The 13311-nt window shown below is 38.8% G+C and overlaps 1 long non-coding RNA gene across 1 annotated transcript; it reads right to left on the bottom strand.

The window, feature by feature from the left end:
* Positions 1-2716: 2716 nt before the first annotated feature.
* Positions 2717-6606, bottom strand: LOC134498898 (uncharacterized). Its single transcript, XR_010068071.1, has 3 exons — positions 6338-6606; positions 5137-5247; positions 2717-4478 (listed from the first exon to the last, which is right to left on the bottom strand). It is a non-coding gene; the product is annotated as an uncharacterized LOC134498898 (long non-coding RNA).
* Positions 6607-13311: the final 6705 nt, after the last annotated feature.

Genomic DNA, 13311 nt, shown 5'->3' on the forward strand with positions numbered 1-13311 from the left:
TCTAACGAAATAAACCAACAAATTTGGAAAATTATAAATAAAGAAGAATGAATATCTCCAGAAAGCCACGTATTTTTTTTTCATATAGCTTTGACACTTTCCTATCAACAAGTGTCTGCTTCTGTTTTCTCCCTTGATTCATTCTGGCACCCTGCCTGTGATGTAGGGCTTTTTTTTTAAAAAGTAACTAATTATAACAAAATAGAAAATTATGTTAATTACAAAAGCAATGTTCTTCTACAAGATGCTGTTACGCAGTTTCGTGTATAGCTATAACAGAACCCTTTTTTCTATTCCATTGCATATGCATTAACTTACAAATTACTGATTCTCTTGACTTCTAGGCATTTCTGCTCTGTCCTACCTATTGCTGTTTGGAATTTCTTGGTAAAAACCACTGAGGATGTGAACTGTTCCTCACCCTGCAGAAAGCTTCCTGAAAGAATATAAAGGAACAAAGTCTTCCCGAGCATAGGCAAAGTACCTTTTCTTTATCCAGAAAAAACTGCATTGTACAGAAACTAACATATCCAATATCACAAGACTTGCTAGATTACATGTAGAGTTCCAAGATGTGTCATTTCTTAAAGAGGTAGAATGGTATGGTAGGCAGTAATTTGATGGGGGTAATTTTAGTTCTACTGTTGGTTTACCTGCATGCATGAGGACAAAACTCACACCGCCTACTCTTATTAAATGTTCCAATACAGTGTTCTATGTACTTCTATCTTTGTACTTGATCACAGGCAAAAGAGTAGGAAATAAACAGAAATGTATATGTGCTATATTTAAAGGTTTCACGGCACATGTGTGTATCACACTAAAACGCAGCCACTATATGAATAGTCACACACGTTAAGCTCTTCCTATTTTCTTTCCTATCTTTCTCCACTCTCGCAAAAATACAAGAGAATATAATCCTGATTAGTTTGGTAAAATTCTGTTGGACTAGCAAGACCACTTAATTATAGAGCTTGTTCAATCTATCTCACTGGCTATTATTATTGAGATAAAATTAGGAGAGACTCCATGTAAGCCACTTTCAAAAGATAGGATATAAAATGCTAATGGTAATACTACTACTTACAATGACAATAATAATAATAATGACATATTTATGTCTCTCTGGTGGCTATTTGCATATAATTATTGTTCCACAATTCCTTCCTGAATCTACTTTCCTTGTTCATTTCTGAGATACACGTGTTGGCAACACATGGCCTATATAAATTGGATTATATGGTTTAACCAGAAATTAAGAGGGCATAAACTGTTTCACAAGATAATCCCTGCATATCTTGAAAAGCGAGGGGACCTCTCAGCTGCCTTTCTCAAACATACTACAATGCACTAAAAAGATAGGTTGCAATTTATGCAGTCAAACAACTGATAGTTAATCGGCAAAATATGACTAATCCATTTTTGGGCAACCCAAGCAATACTGTCATTTTACAAAAACAAGACAATTTTTCTAACAGCACTTTGTTATATATGCTCCTTCAAGTCGAGAAGGACTTTGATTCTATGAAATACCTTGCACAGGATTAACGTTGCATTTTTCATCAACTGGCTTACATGACTAGACATGAACCTGCACTAATAAGTCTGGTAGCTAATAAGTCACTAAAGTTGCTCCCTTGACTTAGTGAACAAGTTACCCAGAAAATGCTGCCAAATATCCTTGGATGTATAAGCTAAACTAGGTTAGCCTAATACCAAAAATCCAATAAATTAGGCTCCTTTTTCATGTAACTTAGATGGAACCTTTTAACTGTCTTGCCTTACTCTTATCTTTAAAAGCAGCATCAATACCTTACTATGATGAGAATTCTACCGTATCTCAGATCTTTGTACAAGCAAAGACAATCCAGGAACCCACATACACCCTAGCAAACCTAAACAGATAAAAGATAAATACTGAATTGAGAACTCAACATTATACTGTCCAGTCCTTCTCCTGTCACAACAGGACTTACTCTTAACTATAAATAAAAAACCAATTCTTTCTCAGGTTTGGTCCCTTTGGAAATAGGGAAAATAGTTCAATAAGGTCTGTCCTTACTGCCACAACTCTTTGTTTTTTAGACAACCAATTCTTACCTGGAGATACCAGGGACTGAATTTGGGATGCTTTGCATACAAAGCCCATGGTCGACCACTATGATCGTTATTTTCTCTTTTATACACCCAAGAGGTTAAGGCTGTTGACTTTCATCCAGAAGCCAGATAAACTTAAACATATTACTCTTACAACAATTTCTTCCTATGCAGGTATGAATTACAGGATGCCATCTGTGCTCACTGTCTCTCCATCCTTGAAGTCTGTCTGCAAGAAAAACCATCAGCATCTGCCTTTTGGCTGGAATCCAGTGTCTGATCATTATCTGTGTGGCTTGACTCACACAAAGAAGAATGTAGGGATCCATGTTGTGTAGTACTCAAATAGCAGGAATGCAAGCTGCTGAGATGGCTGCATTGTAGAAATGGAGCCCCAAACAGAACAGAGGAAAAAAATGATGAAAATCTAGCTTGCAATAGATTTTTCCCCCCTGAGATTAATGTATTTCATTACCAACGACCTAACACTCACATAGTGTAGATGAATTATATAGTACTAGTTTACACAAAGATATGGGAAATCTTGCTGTATGGTAGGGTACGGTTGAGTTGTTCTCTCAGTTACTTGGTGAACAGATCAAAACATACAGATCAAGCATTTGGAAAGTGATGACAGTTTATTTCAATTATGTATGACAATTTATCATAATGTACAGTAATGGTACTTGTTGCATAGTGAAGGCTCTGTAATAAGAACCCTCAGTAGAGCACTCTTCCTACTGCTTCTCTTACATTAAACATAACCGTTAATATTTTATGACTTCTTACTGTAAGAGGAGGACATGCTTCTACATTTTTACATAAGATTATGAATCTATACATACATTCACATGTGTAACTGCCAGTAATACAAGCAATTCAATAAACTTTAAATCTCTGGTTCTTCAAAGCAGACAAGTTCTACATATCAATTGTTCCCCTTCAAGCACCCCAATACAAAGCACTGATTTCAATGCTCTCAAGTAATTATATTTAGGACAGAGGTATGACTATTCACCAGCTTGGATACAATGCTATAATGTTTATTCCAACCATTTATTTCTGTCTCCAAGGAGACTGAATTTTTGACGTACAGTAAATGAAGAGTGTATATGGGCATTAGCATTAGAGAAAGGCAGATACATAAGTAAGATTCTGGTGTTACACTTTTAAGAGGATTCAGACAAACATATTTGAGAAGGGCAACTAGGATGATCAGGGGACTAGTGAAGAAAGACTGAAGGAACTGAAATGATTAACTTTGAGAAAGATTGGGGTGGGAGGGAGAGTAGAGAGAGAGAGAGAGGAAAAAAAAAGCACTCCTCAAATACTTGTAACGTATCACACAGAGGTAGGTCAAGACTTGTTCTCTGTTGTTCCAGAGTGTAGGACATAAGTAAGTTACAGGAAGACAGATCTGAAGTGAAATCAATTACATGGAGTAGCAGTGGGCTCTGCTTTGCTAGATGTGTTAAAAAAAAGTCTAGGCACCCATCTTTGAGGATGCTGTAATTTGCATTCCTGTGCTGAACAGAGGTTGGTCTCAGTGGACTCTTCTAGCACTATGATTCTAAGATTGAATTCTTTTCTTGCAAATTTATTTATCACAGATGATCAGTAAACTTTTAAAAATTGTTTTAAGCAAAACCCATATTTAATTCAATTCAAATTGGATTTATTAATAAGATTATATTGTTAATTAATTGTATATCCCAGTTTTCCCTATTGCCGTGACAAAACACTCTAACCATTTTCAAAATTTACTTTAAAATGATCAGTGATTCCCACTGTAAAAGCCTACTGCAACATATGCAATGAATATTGCTAGCATGCAATATATATTCTTGTGCAACATGAGCATATCAAATGTGAGATTCAACAAAACTGTTAACTAGCTGATAGTAATTTGGAGGCAATGATCAGCAGTTCATCAATTTTGCTAACCTTGACAGACAGCCAAAATTTGTGGGCGCCACCAGACCTGTTCTCTCCTGGGTCAGGAGACAAGCAAGCTCTCACCTCCAATGTCACATGGAGTTTTGAAAGCATTCAGAATCAAGAAGAAAGCCTACTGCTTTCCAAGTATCTCTAAAGCCCAGTGAAAGGTCAGTGTGCTTACTCTTTTCCTGAGCCTAGATAAGGATAAGAGCTTGTTCCTGATGTCATGCTGTGTTTGAGAGGAATTTCAAAAGCTCAGCATGAGTTCAGGAGAGAGTCTTTCCCTCCCTCCCTCTTTTTAATTTATCCAGAACCTGGAGATGCATGGAAGCACATTCTTGATACAAGACTAGATTTTAGAGGCATGCAGAAGCAGTGAGATGTCTTAGGACTCTATGGATGCCCATGAGCCCCAAGATGAGGTCAGAGACCCCACCTGTCTCCTGCAAGACAAAAAGATGCATTCACTATTGGAAAATGCGTAATTTATGCAAAGATGTTCCTTGTACTTATTGCCTTACTAAAACATCTGATTTTCTTTACCTCATCAGGGAAATAATTTTACTATTCATTCCACAGTAATACTAAATCCACGTTTAACTACACCAGTGCTCTATACATGTTTACAGACATGTAATTCCCATTCATTTTAATTTAACTTAGTTTTTAAGTGGGCAGAGGTTCAGTATATAAATATGTTTCTGACTGTGGTGCTAGACCACTCAAGGAGGAAGCTGCCAACTTTAATTAACTTACTTGTATTTGAAATAAATGTTTTACAGAACACATATATAGACACATAATTTTGTAGTGGCAGCAGCAGCAATAGCAGAAGACAACATTACATTTATTTAACATTACGTTAAAGGATTTTAAATCTTTAGGGTACTGCTTCCAAGATACCTCTCAGTTTAGCTGTCCCTTTCATATCTTCTAAACTGTTAATGTACATATGTTTTTCTGTACCACTTGGCTTTTTAAACTTGTTCAGATCAAGCACGTCTGATATTTTAAGTTAAATTCTGCCCAAGAGTGGCCAACTGTCAGAACACAGAAAATACTGCAAGTACCATAGGCAGTTAGATTAATCAATTTACATACCTGTGGTTTCTCAAGTTCCCGAGCCTAGTCATATGTACACTGTCTTCATTTTCTCATAGAGAACAAAAAATAACTTCTACCAATGTTTGTATTTGGTTTTCACACTGCCATCTATAGTTAAATAGGAGAAATTAAATATCTGTTACATCTCCTGTAGCTGACGGTCACATCCAAAACTCTAGTCTAGAATGCATGAGAAAGTCTCAGGCATCACCAATATATGCATAATGTTCGTTATTTTTTTTTTTGCAATGTAATCCAATACATGTATAATCAAAAGTAAAACCCAGTCACTCCCAGAAACTTCAGTATAGGATTTCATTTAATTCAATTTAATTCAAACCTTTCATATAAGGTAGGAAAAGTAAAATGTCCTCCCTGTCTTAATGAATGTTTTATCTGCTACACTGCCCAGTATAATAGCATATAAAAGTGCAGCAAATTATCCAATTATCCTAATTTTCTAGTAATAAACACAAAGGCTCCATCATAAGTATGAAACAATTAATCTACAAAATATGTACACATTTTGGAAGCTAGTTAATAAAATTTAAAGGGAACAAAGGTATGTTTTAAGAGAACCTTCATAGGTAACACATTAATCGCAACCAACAAATTTATCATCCTCATCAGTAATCCTTACCATTTTATTACTTTATCTTTAATATTCTTAAATTTTCATATGCCTCTTGCAAGCAAGCCCAATGAGTTTCCTATCATAGAAGTTTTTCTCTTGCAATGCTATTCCACTGCCATCACAACTACTGTACTAATAAAACTTAAGTTGGAGGATAATCACTTAAGTTGAAACCTGGATCCAAGTTGGTAGTGATTATTTTATCTACAATCAGATTCCAGTGCTCCTTTGCATCTTGCCTCTTGCATGCAGGGCAGTGGGCTAGTCTCCTCCTCCCTTGAAATCAGCCCTGAATAAAGACCGTGTTTTGCACATGGTAAGCAAGCCTCCCTGCCCACTCGGTGCCAAGCCACTTGTCAAGGTGTCTACATGCTGCTTTCACTCTCTTCCCCTCGACAGCTCCTCTAAGTCGAAATCGCAAAGTAAAAACAAAACGCAAGGTACTCCCGATGTGCTCGCTGACGTTGCCATCAGCCACACCATACACACATCTAGTTTACAGTTGCATGCGTGTGCATTTTTAGATTGTCAGTGGTTGCAGGATTAAGGGGAGGAGAAACAAACCTGATTTTTCCCTCCCTCGATTCATGCTCTCTCGCAGTCTTCCACTTCCATCCAGCAAAAGGAACATAGCAAGTTGTAAACCGTAATCTCTGAGACTGAGACAGACAGACTAGCACCCACCACACACACATACCCAGAGCCATCCCGGACTCACTATTGGCTCTTGGATGCTGGCCTCCCATCTGTTGTCCTGTTCCCTCCTCCTCCTCTTTCCCCTCCCCAAATGCATGTCTGCAGCCACCACCGGCTGACAATGCGGTGGAAACGGGTGTTGCCCACCTGCGCACATGGGCTTCGGCTCTCCCTCGCGCGCACAGACTCTCTTCCTGCTGGTGCCGCAGGATGAAATGTCTGCTGCTCTTTGCAGCTCTCTGGACTCCCCCCACCTCTTCTCGCGCAGCCCGCTCCAAACAGCCAGGGGGAGCCTCACACTGCGGGTGCCGCTCCTTTGCCGCTTGGGATTCCTAAGGAGGGAGGGAAAAGGAGCAGCCCCGCTCCTACCCCTACACAAGCCGCGATTCCCGCCCCAGGCTGGCCGCCAAACGCGCGCGCGTCCTTTGTGAGACACATTCCTCCCGCCGGCTCCCCTCCGCTAGCGCCTAGGAGCTAGCAAACTCCAGGCTCCTCTATAGTGGGTTCCCTCCCTCTTTCCTCCTCCTCTTCCTCCCCCCTTGCTTTTTGATCACATGCCCAAGTCTCCAGGCGCCGCTTGCTGAACGCAGCCCTCTCGCCAGCCTGCCTGCTGCCTACACACAAGCAGTCCACCCCCTCTACCCGCCTGTACTGAGGGGCAGAATACACGCACGCACGCACCTGCCTAAGGCACATAAGTCACCTGACCACGCTGCCTTCTCCACCGCCCTCTTCCTTTTCGATCATCCTCCGCCACCACGAAAACTCGGTCCAGCCCACCTGTCTGCGTTCCCTCCCAACCACTCAGTCACCCACCCACCCAGCGGTCCCTGAAAGCTAACCATCCACCCACACAGCCTTGCAGAGCAACAGCGAGCGAGAGAAAACGGGTGGCAGAAACGCGAATGGCACGCTGAGACCCATTCCCCTCACAGCATGCAGCACTCTGGATGCACACGAAGATCAACATACTTTTTCCTTTCTAAAGGCTACTGGCCAAAAAACGTGGACGGCCCCCATTGGGAAAGAAAACGGGCGGGGGGGGGGCGGGAGGGGAGAGAGAGGGAAAGACCTGGAGGAAGTTGGGCCGTGTCATTTAAGACATTGCTGTGGTCTCAAATTGGGTCTATAATGAGCCAAAGTGCTTGGATTTTTAAATAGTTTCACCCAACTTCCAAAGAAAACTTACTTGCTTGAGAGGAAGTGGAGTTCAAATCTTTTCCAGCTCTGGCATACAAGGCTGGAAATGCCTTAGTCATCTCAATCTATAACAATTCAATTTGGAGGCTCACTGAACTCAATGGATTACTTCTGAGGTACATATGCTTACACAATATCCCTACCATGCTACCTAAATCAAAGGATTAGTTTGAAAATCAAGATTCTAGTCCTTGATGAAGTTAATGACAGCCTTATCTTTGAGTCAAGTGAGATGACTGCATCAGACAGTACAGCAGTTGTGCAGGCAGTAAGGTCTGCACAGACCCTTCCAATAAATGGTAAGACTGTTTGTTCCAGGTAGCTTGTCCTGCAGAAGGATTTTGTACCTTCACCACCGATGTTGAATTAAGACTCAGCTCCCTTCTGCAGGTGAGCTGCTGAGCAGAAGCAGCTTATCTTTCATCTCAACCAGCCAAATTTATTGAGCCAGTTTTATTCATTCATTCATTCATTCATTCATTCATTCAATTTATATAGCCTTCCATCTCACATTCTTGACTCTGCACGGCTAACAATTAAAACATGAATGGTACCCCAAAAAATAAAAAAATAAAACAGCCATACCAGCAATACAAACATTAAAAACAATTAAACAATTACAAACTATACAGTATAATCACAGAGTTGATGCACATCGGCTATAATGGCACAGTATTCTACTCCAATGTCTAAACCCATTTATTCCAAGCTAAGTTTTAATTTATTTTGGTGGATTTCTAAGGACAATCCTATACACGTCTCAGAAAGAAATCCAACTGAGTTCTTTGCGACTTTCTTGTAAATTAGGTAGAATCACACTTTGGTTTCTTCTAGCAAATGTAGTTGATTTGCAGGCTTGGAGTATAGAGGGCCCTAGGTAGACAGATTGTCCAAGGCAGTCTGGATATTTCCATTACCCATAAAATAAAACCTGATACAAATCAAGCTTGATTCCTGATGATTTCACACACGTGTCTGTGTAGTTCTCTTGGCCACAGTACAGAAGAGTGGTTTGCCATTTTTGCTGGGAGACCAAAAAATTAGGTTATTTATGTTACACTAAATGCAGGTGCAACTTTTCCAGCTTTAGTCCTCTGCAAGCCTTTTATTAGCAGAAAAAACAGTTGTGCCTAAAGAAGACCTTTGAGCTGGGAATCTGCACTGGACTTTTAAGAACACATGGTTAATGAAATCCTGTTGCAGCAAGATTCCTAGTAATAAAAACAACAGGTATCCATCTCAATTTCACAAAGAGGCTGCAAATGTTTCCCCGTGAGTTTAGTGGGACTTCAAAGTGTTATGGTGGAAATGAGATGAGCGTTTCTTCTCAAGACACTTCCCCCAGATCTGGCAAACATGAGGGCGACCAAGTTCAGTTCCCCACTTTACATAAACCCATCAGAGCCAAAGGAACTATTCCTGGTCCTAAACAAAGCCCCTAATCCTGCCCTTGCTGAAAATAAAGAAATATTGTTTACCATTAAGAAAGGCAGGTTGAAATTGACTAGAGGCAGTGGTGATACAGCCCTCTGGGATTGACTAAAGCACCCTCATAAGGAAATTGAAACAAAGTAACTGGGTGAGAGGCACCAAATCCCATCAAGGTTTCTCACTTGCTAACAAAAGATCATGGGTAATTCCAGTACCCCTGCCTCCTCCAAAAAGCAGAGTGTTTCTTAACAATAAAACAATAAATCCTAGCTTACCCAGTTTTCCCTATATGGTCCCGAGATCCTGACAGCCAATCAGAGTTCTAGAATTTCCTACCCTACAATTCAAAATTTTTATAAAAGCCCTTTCTTTCTACTGTTCTCAGTTCCCTTTTCCTTTGTCAGCTGGGACCCAATGATTGTTGTTTCAGTAAAGTGTGATCTTCCTTCTCAGAGTTGTGCTCCATCTTTTGCATCATAACAATCATTTAGATAAAATAGCTTCTACCCAACAAGGAATCAGTGGGGGGGGGGGAGACATTAAGTTTCAATGCTTGAGAAGTGCCTGCATGTAATGATTCACAGCCTAAATAAATAAGGAATTCTCTGCCTTAGGGAAAGATTTTGTACATTTTAAATTTTAAACATGTTAAACAGCAAACAAAACAAAAATAGCTTTTAAACATGTATTGATTAAACTCTACTGCATAAGAGTGTACAGTACAGAGCAAAAGATTGAGTAAAATATCAGAGCTCCAGAAATTCAATAACTTTCCTGTGTTATGTGTATACCAGAACATGGAAGTTTCATGCTATACTGCAAAACATATAATACAAAATTGGAAGCATTATTTTTAATTACTTCATGACTCTATAGAAGTCAGTAAATACTAACACAATATTCTTTCCTACCTCAAGATAAATTTCATCTAATCAAACACTATAGTGCATGCTGTGAATTAATTTTTATTATAGCTTTGTTAGTTTGATAACTGGTTTCAAATTCAGTTGCCTCTGAACCAATTATATGTATGGAAGAAAGCCACACAATATAAGCTTTATATCTAAAATGAAAGATGTGCATATGTGATCTAGAGCACCAACATAATTTAGAATAATAGTGCAAGAATTTCAGTTGCTTGACGTATTAATATTGAGATATCACCTTTTCACACAAGTGACAGTACTTTAGCTATGAATTCTTAAAAATGTAACTTCTCCATTGAAAAAATTCAAACATTATCTTCTAAAGACACATATTATATATTTTGGTTTTGATAAATAGCAAGACTGTTTATTATATATTGAGGTTTTCCTTACATTATTCTTTCCCTTCTCCCTCCCTCCCTTTTAACTTAACAATAGCTTGAGTCTAGGTCTTATAAAAAGAATATTCATATTTTTAATGAAAAAGCTAACAAGGTCATTTTATCATATATATGTGCAACTATCAGTTTTGAGTAATCCAACTGAAAAAGATTTATCCATTGTATCATATATTTCATATATATATATATATATATATCCATTTTTTTACAATATTACTCTAGGAAATATCATTCTATAATTCAATGATTACCAGAAATTAAGTTTTCAAATATATTTTGCTGAAACTTCCCGTATAAAAACCTCAGCTTGCAGACTCAGTGTACCATCATTGTCTGCTCTATAAAGCAGTTGTTTTAGTTTCAGGTAGGTGAGCAGATATAAAACAGAAACCTGTAATTGTTTTGTTAAAAGGGGGATTACAATAGATACAGAGGCTACATAAATAATAGTGCAATCTTATTCATGTTGATGGGTTCTATTGTATTTATCCTCAGGTAAATATATTACAGCATTGCAGCTGCAGTATAAGTTAAAAGATTCCAACCAGTACCCAAGAAGCAGTCGAAGGCTATTATGAAGTTTAAATATACATATAATTTTTGCAGATATGTGTCCAGTGACACATTTGCATTGTTCCTAAATAAGTAGTAATTCAGATGTAAATAAGGATAGATCTCCTGCATCTTTTGTAATTGTGTAAATGAGGACATTTTAGAAGATGTTGTGTGACACATGCTATAAGCAACATCTGCTGAAATTTCTGCTGCTGCTGTACAATTATTAAAGGTATCCTCTCTGTTGACAGGGTATCCCAGCCCTATATAAGAGATATTATTTCATCATCTTGATGAATAATCCTTTTCTATCTTTTAAGACTGAATAGTTGTAGTTAGCTTGTCTTTCCTAATATTAGACCAGCACAGTTCTTTTTTTTTCAAGCTAAAAAATAAGTCCAAGTGACTTAATAAAGCTTAGTCCCCAGGAAGTGAATATATTATTTCAGTCTCAGTGCCTCCCAACTCATACAGAAATTTAAATTTGGGGTTTGTTTGGGTAGTCTTTATATTAGTTGAATGAAGCAAATGATAAGATGGTCTCTATGCCACTTAGAGACTAAACTGGCATCCTATTCTTACTGACTTGAAACACAAAGCTGTATCTTCCAGTGGCTTCTGACTCCTGAAGCAAGCATTCTGTTTAACAATAGACAGAGAAAGAGAAGGATGATGTGGTACAGAAGAAGCCAGAATGTTCTTTACTGGACTTCCCAAGACTGCTGTCTTATGTGACTTCAAACTCCATGCCCTAAAAAAGAAGTGCAGTGTTGATTGGGGGTTTCTGGCCTTCATGGCAACCATGGTCTTTCCACAAGTAATTATGGTCTTGATGCATGTAAACAGGGACATACTGGGTCTTTACTACAGAGCAGATGAGTTGTGATCTGTGAAGGGAGGACATTATCATATGTCCTTTACATTGGTCAAGTTGTGGATCACAGCATCCCTGGATTTCTGCAAAGGCAAGAGGACCTTTAAGATGCTCTACCCCAGATACTTAATGGATCTAGAGAGTTTCCAGAGGGTTCTTGATAATTTCCCTGACAATTTGATGGGCAGTGTCATCTTGCACTTTGTTGGTCTATAGAACTGAGAGATGATCAGTGTATTAGACATGATTAATCCTGTAAGGGCTTTTCCCTTTTAATTCCTAGTGCATCCTTGGTTTTCTGAGAAACCAATGGAGATAAAGCAACTGAAAAGACACCTAGAATGATGGTGGTACAGAAAGAAATGTATGTGACCAGGCACTAATACAAGCTTATATTCAACCGTATATGGCAGTGAAGTATCAATTATTTTACATATTTACTGTGTCTGTGAATTCCATTCTAGAAGCCTTGTTCAGATTGATTTTACCCTGTTAAGGAAAGATAGGTGGGACAAAATGCTCACAGGCCTTCCAGATAAACTTGGAAATTTATTCCCAGGTAGAGTTATTCACAAAGAGTCCATTATCTTCTTTTACTAACTTTTTTTTAATTTTGTAGAATCTAATGAAGAGAATAGGGTAGGAGAAATTCTGTCACCTGCAAATTAGATTCATTTCCCTCTTGGCTCCTCGATGGCAGTGTACTGTATGCAGCTGGATTTGAGAGGTTGTTAATACTGCTTTGAGGGAAGCGCTATACACCAACTTTGCAGAGGCAGTGGTATTGAAGTCATCTTTCAATCTAGCTGTATTTGACAATTTTGCCCTGTCTCCAACCTTCCCTTTTTGTGGAAGGCTGTTGACAAAGTAACAGGAGTCACCTAGAGAGGATTCTAGAGTTACCAATATCAACTAAATCCCTCAGTCAGCATTCAGACCCAATCATGGGAGAGAAATAGCTTTAATCACCCTGGTAAATGCCAGGACTGTGCCTCTCTTGGTCTTCCTAGACCTCTTGGTGGTGTTTTGATCCTAGTAGCCACAGTAGACTAATGGACTGCCTGAAAATGTTGGGGACAGGAGGGTACTATTCTGCAGTGCTTCTGCTCCTATTTAAGTGAGTGGTAGGGGTGCATGTTTGACCCAAAGGCTATTCTAATTTGTGGTGCCACAGGGCTTAGTGCTCTCCTCTACAGTATTCAACATCTATAAAGATGAGAGAGTTATCTGTCCATTTAGGGTGAGGTATCATCAGTATGCTGAAGACACTAAATTGTGCATTCTCAGCTAAGGTAGAGTCAGAGATGGGGCTGAAGTTCTGAACCAGTGCTTGGAGGCTGTTAGGGACAGGATAAGGAGAAGTATACTCAGATATTATATCCTATCAAGACAGAGCTGCTGCTTGTAAATATCTAGGTAATTTGCTAATGCCATGTAGGCCTAAAACTACGTTTA

The sequence above is a fragment of the Candoia aspera genome, chromosome 5 (genome assembly GCF_035149785.1).
Source record: "Candoia aspera isolate rCanAsp1 chromosome 5, rCanAsp1.hap2, whole genome shotgun sequence".
Lineage (NCBI taxonomy): Eukaryota > Metazoa > Chordata > Lepidosauria > Squamata > Boidae > Candoia > Candoia aspera.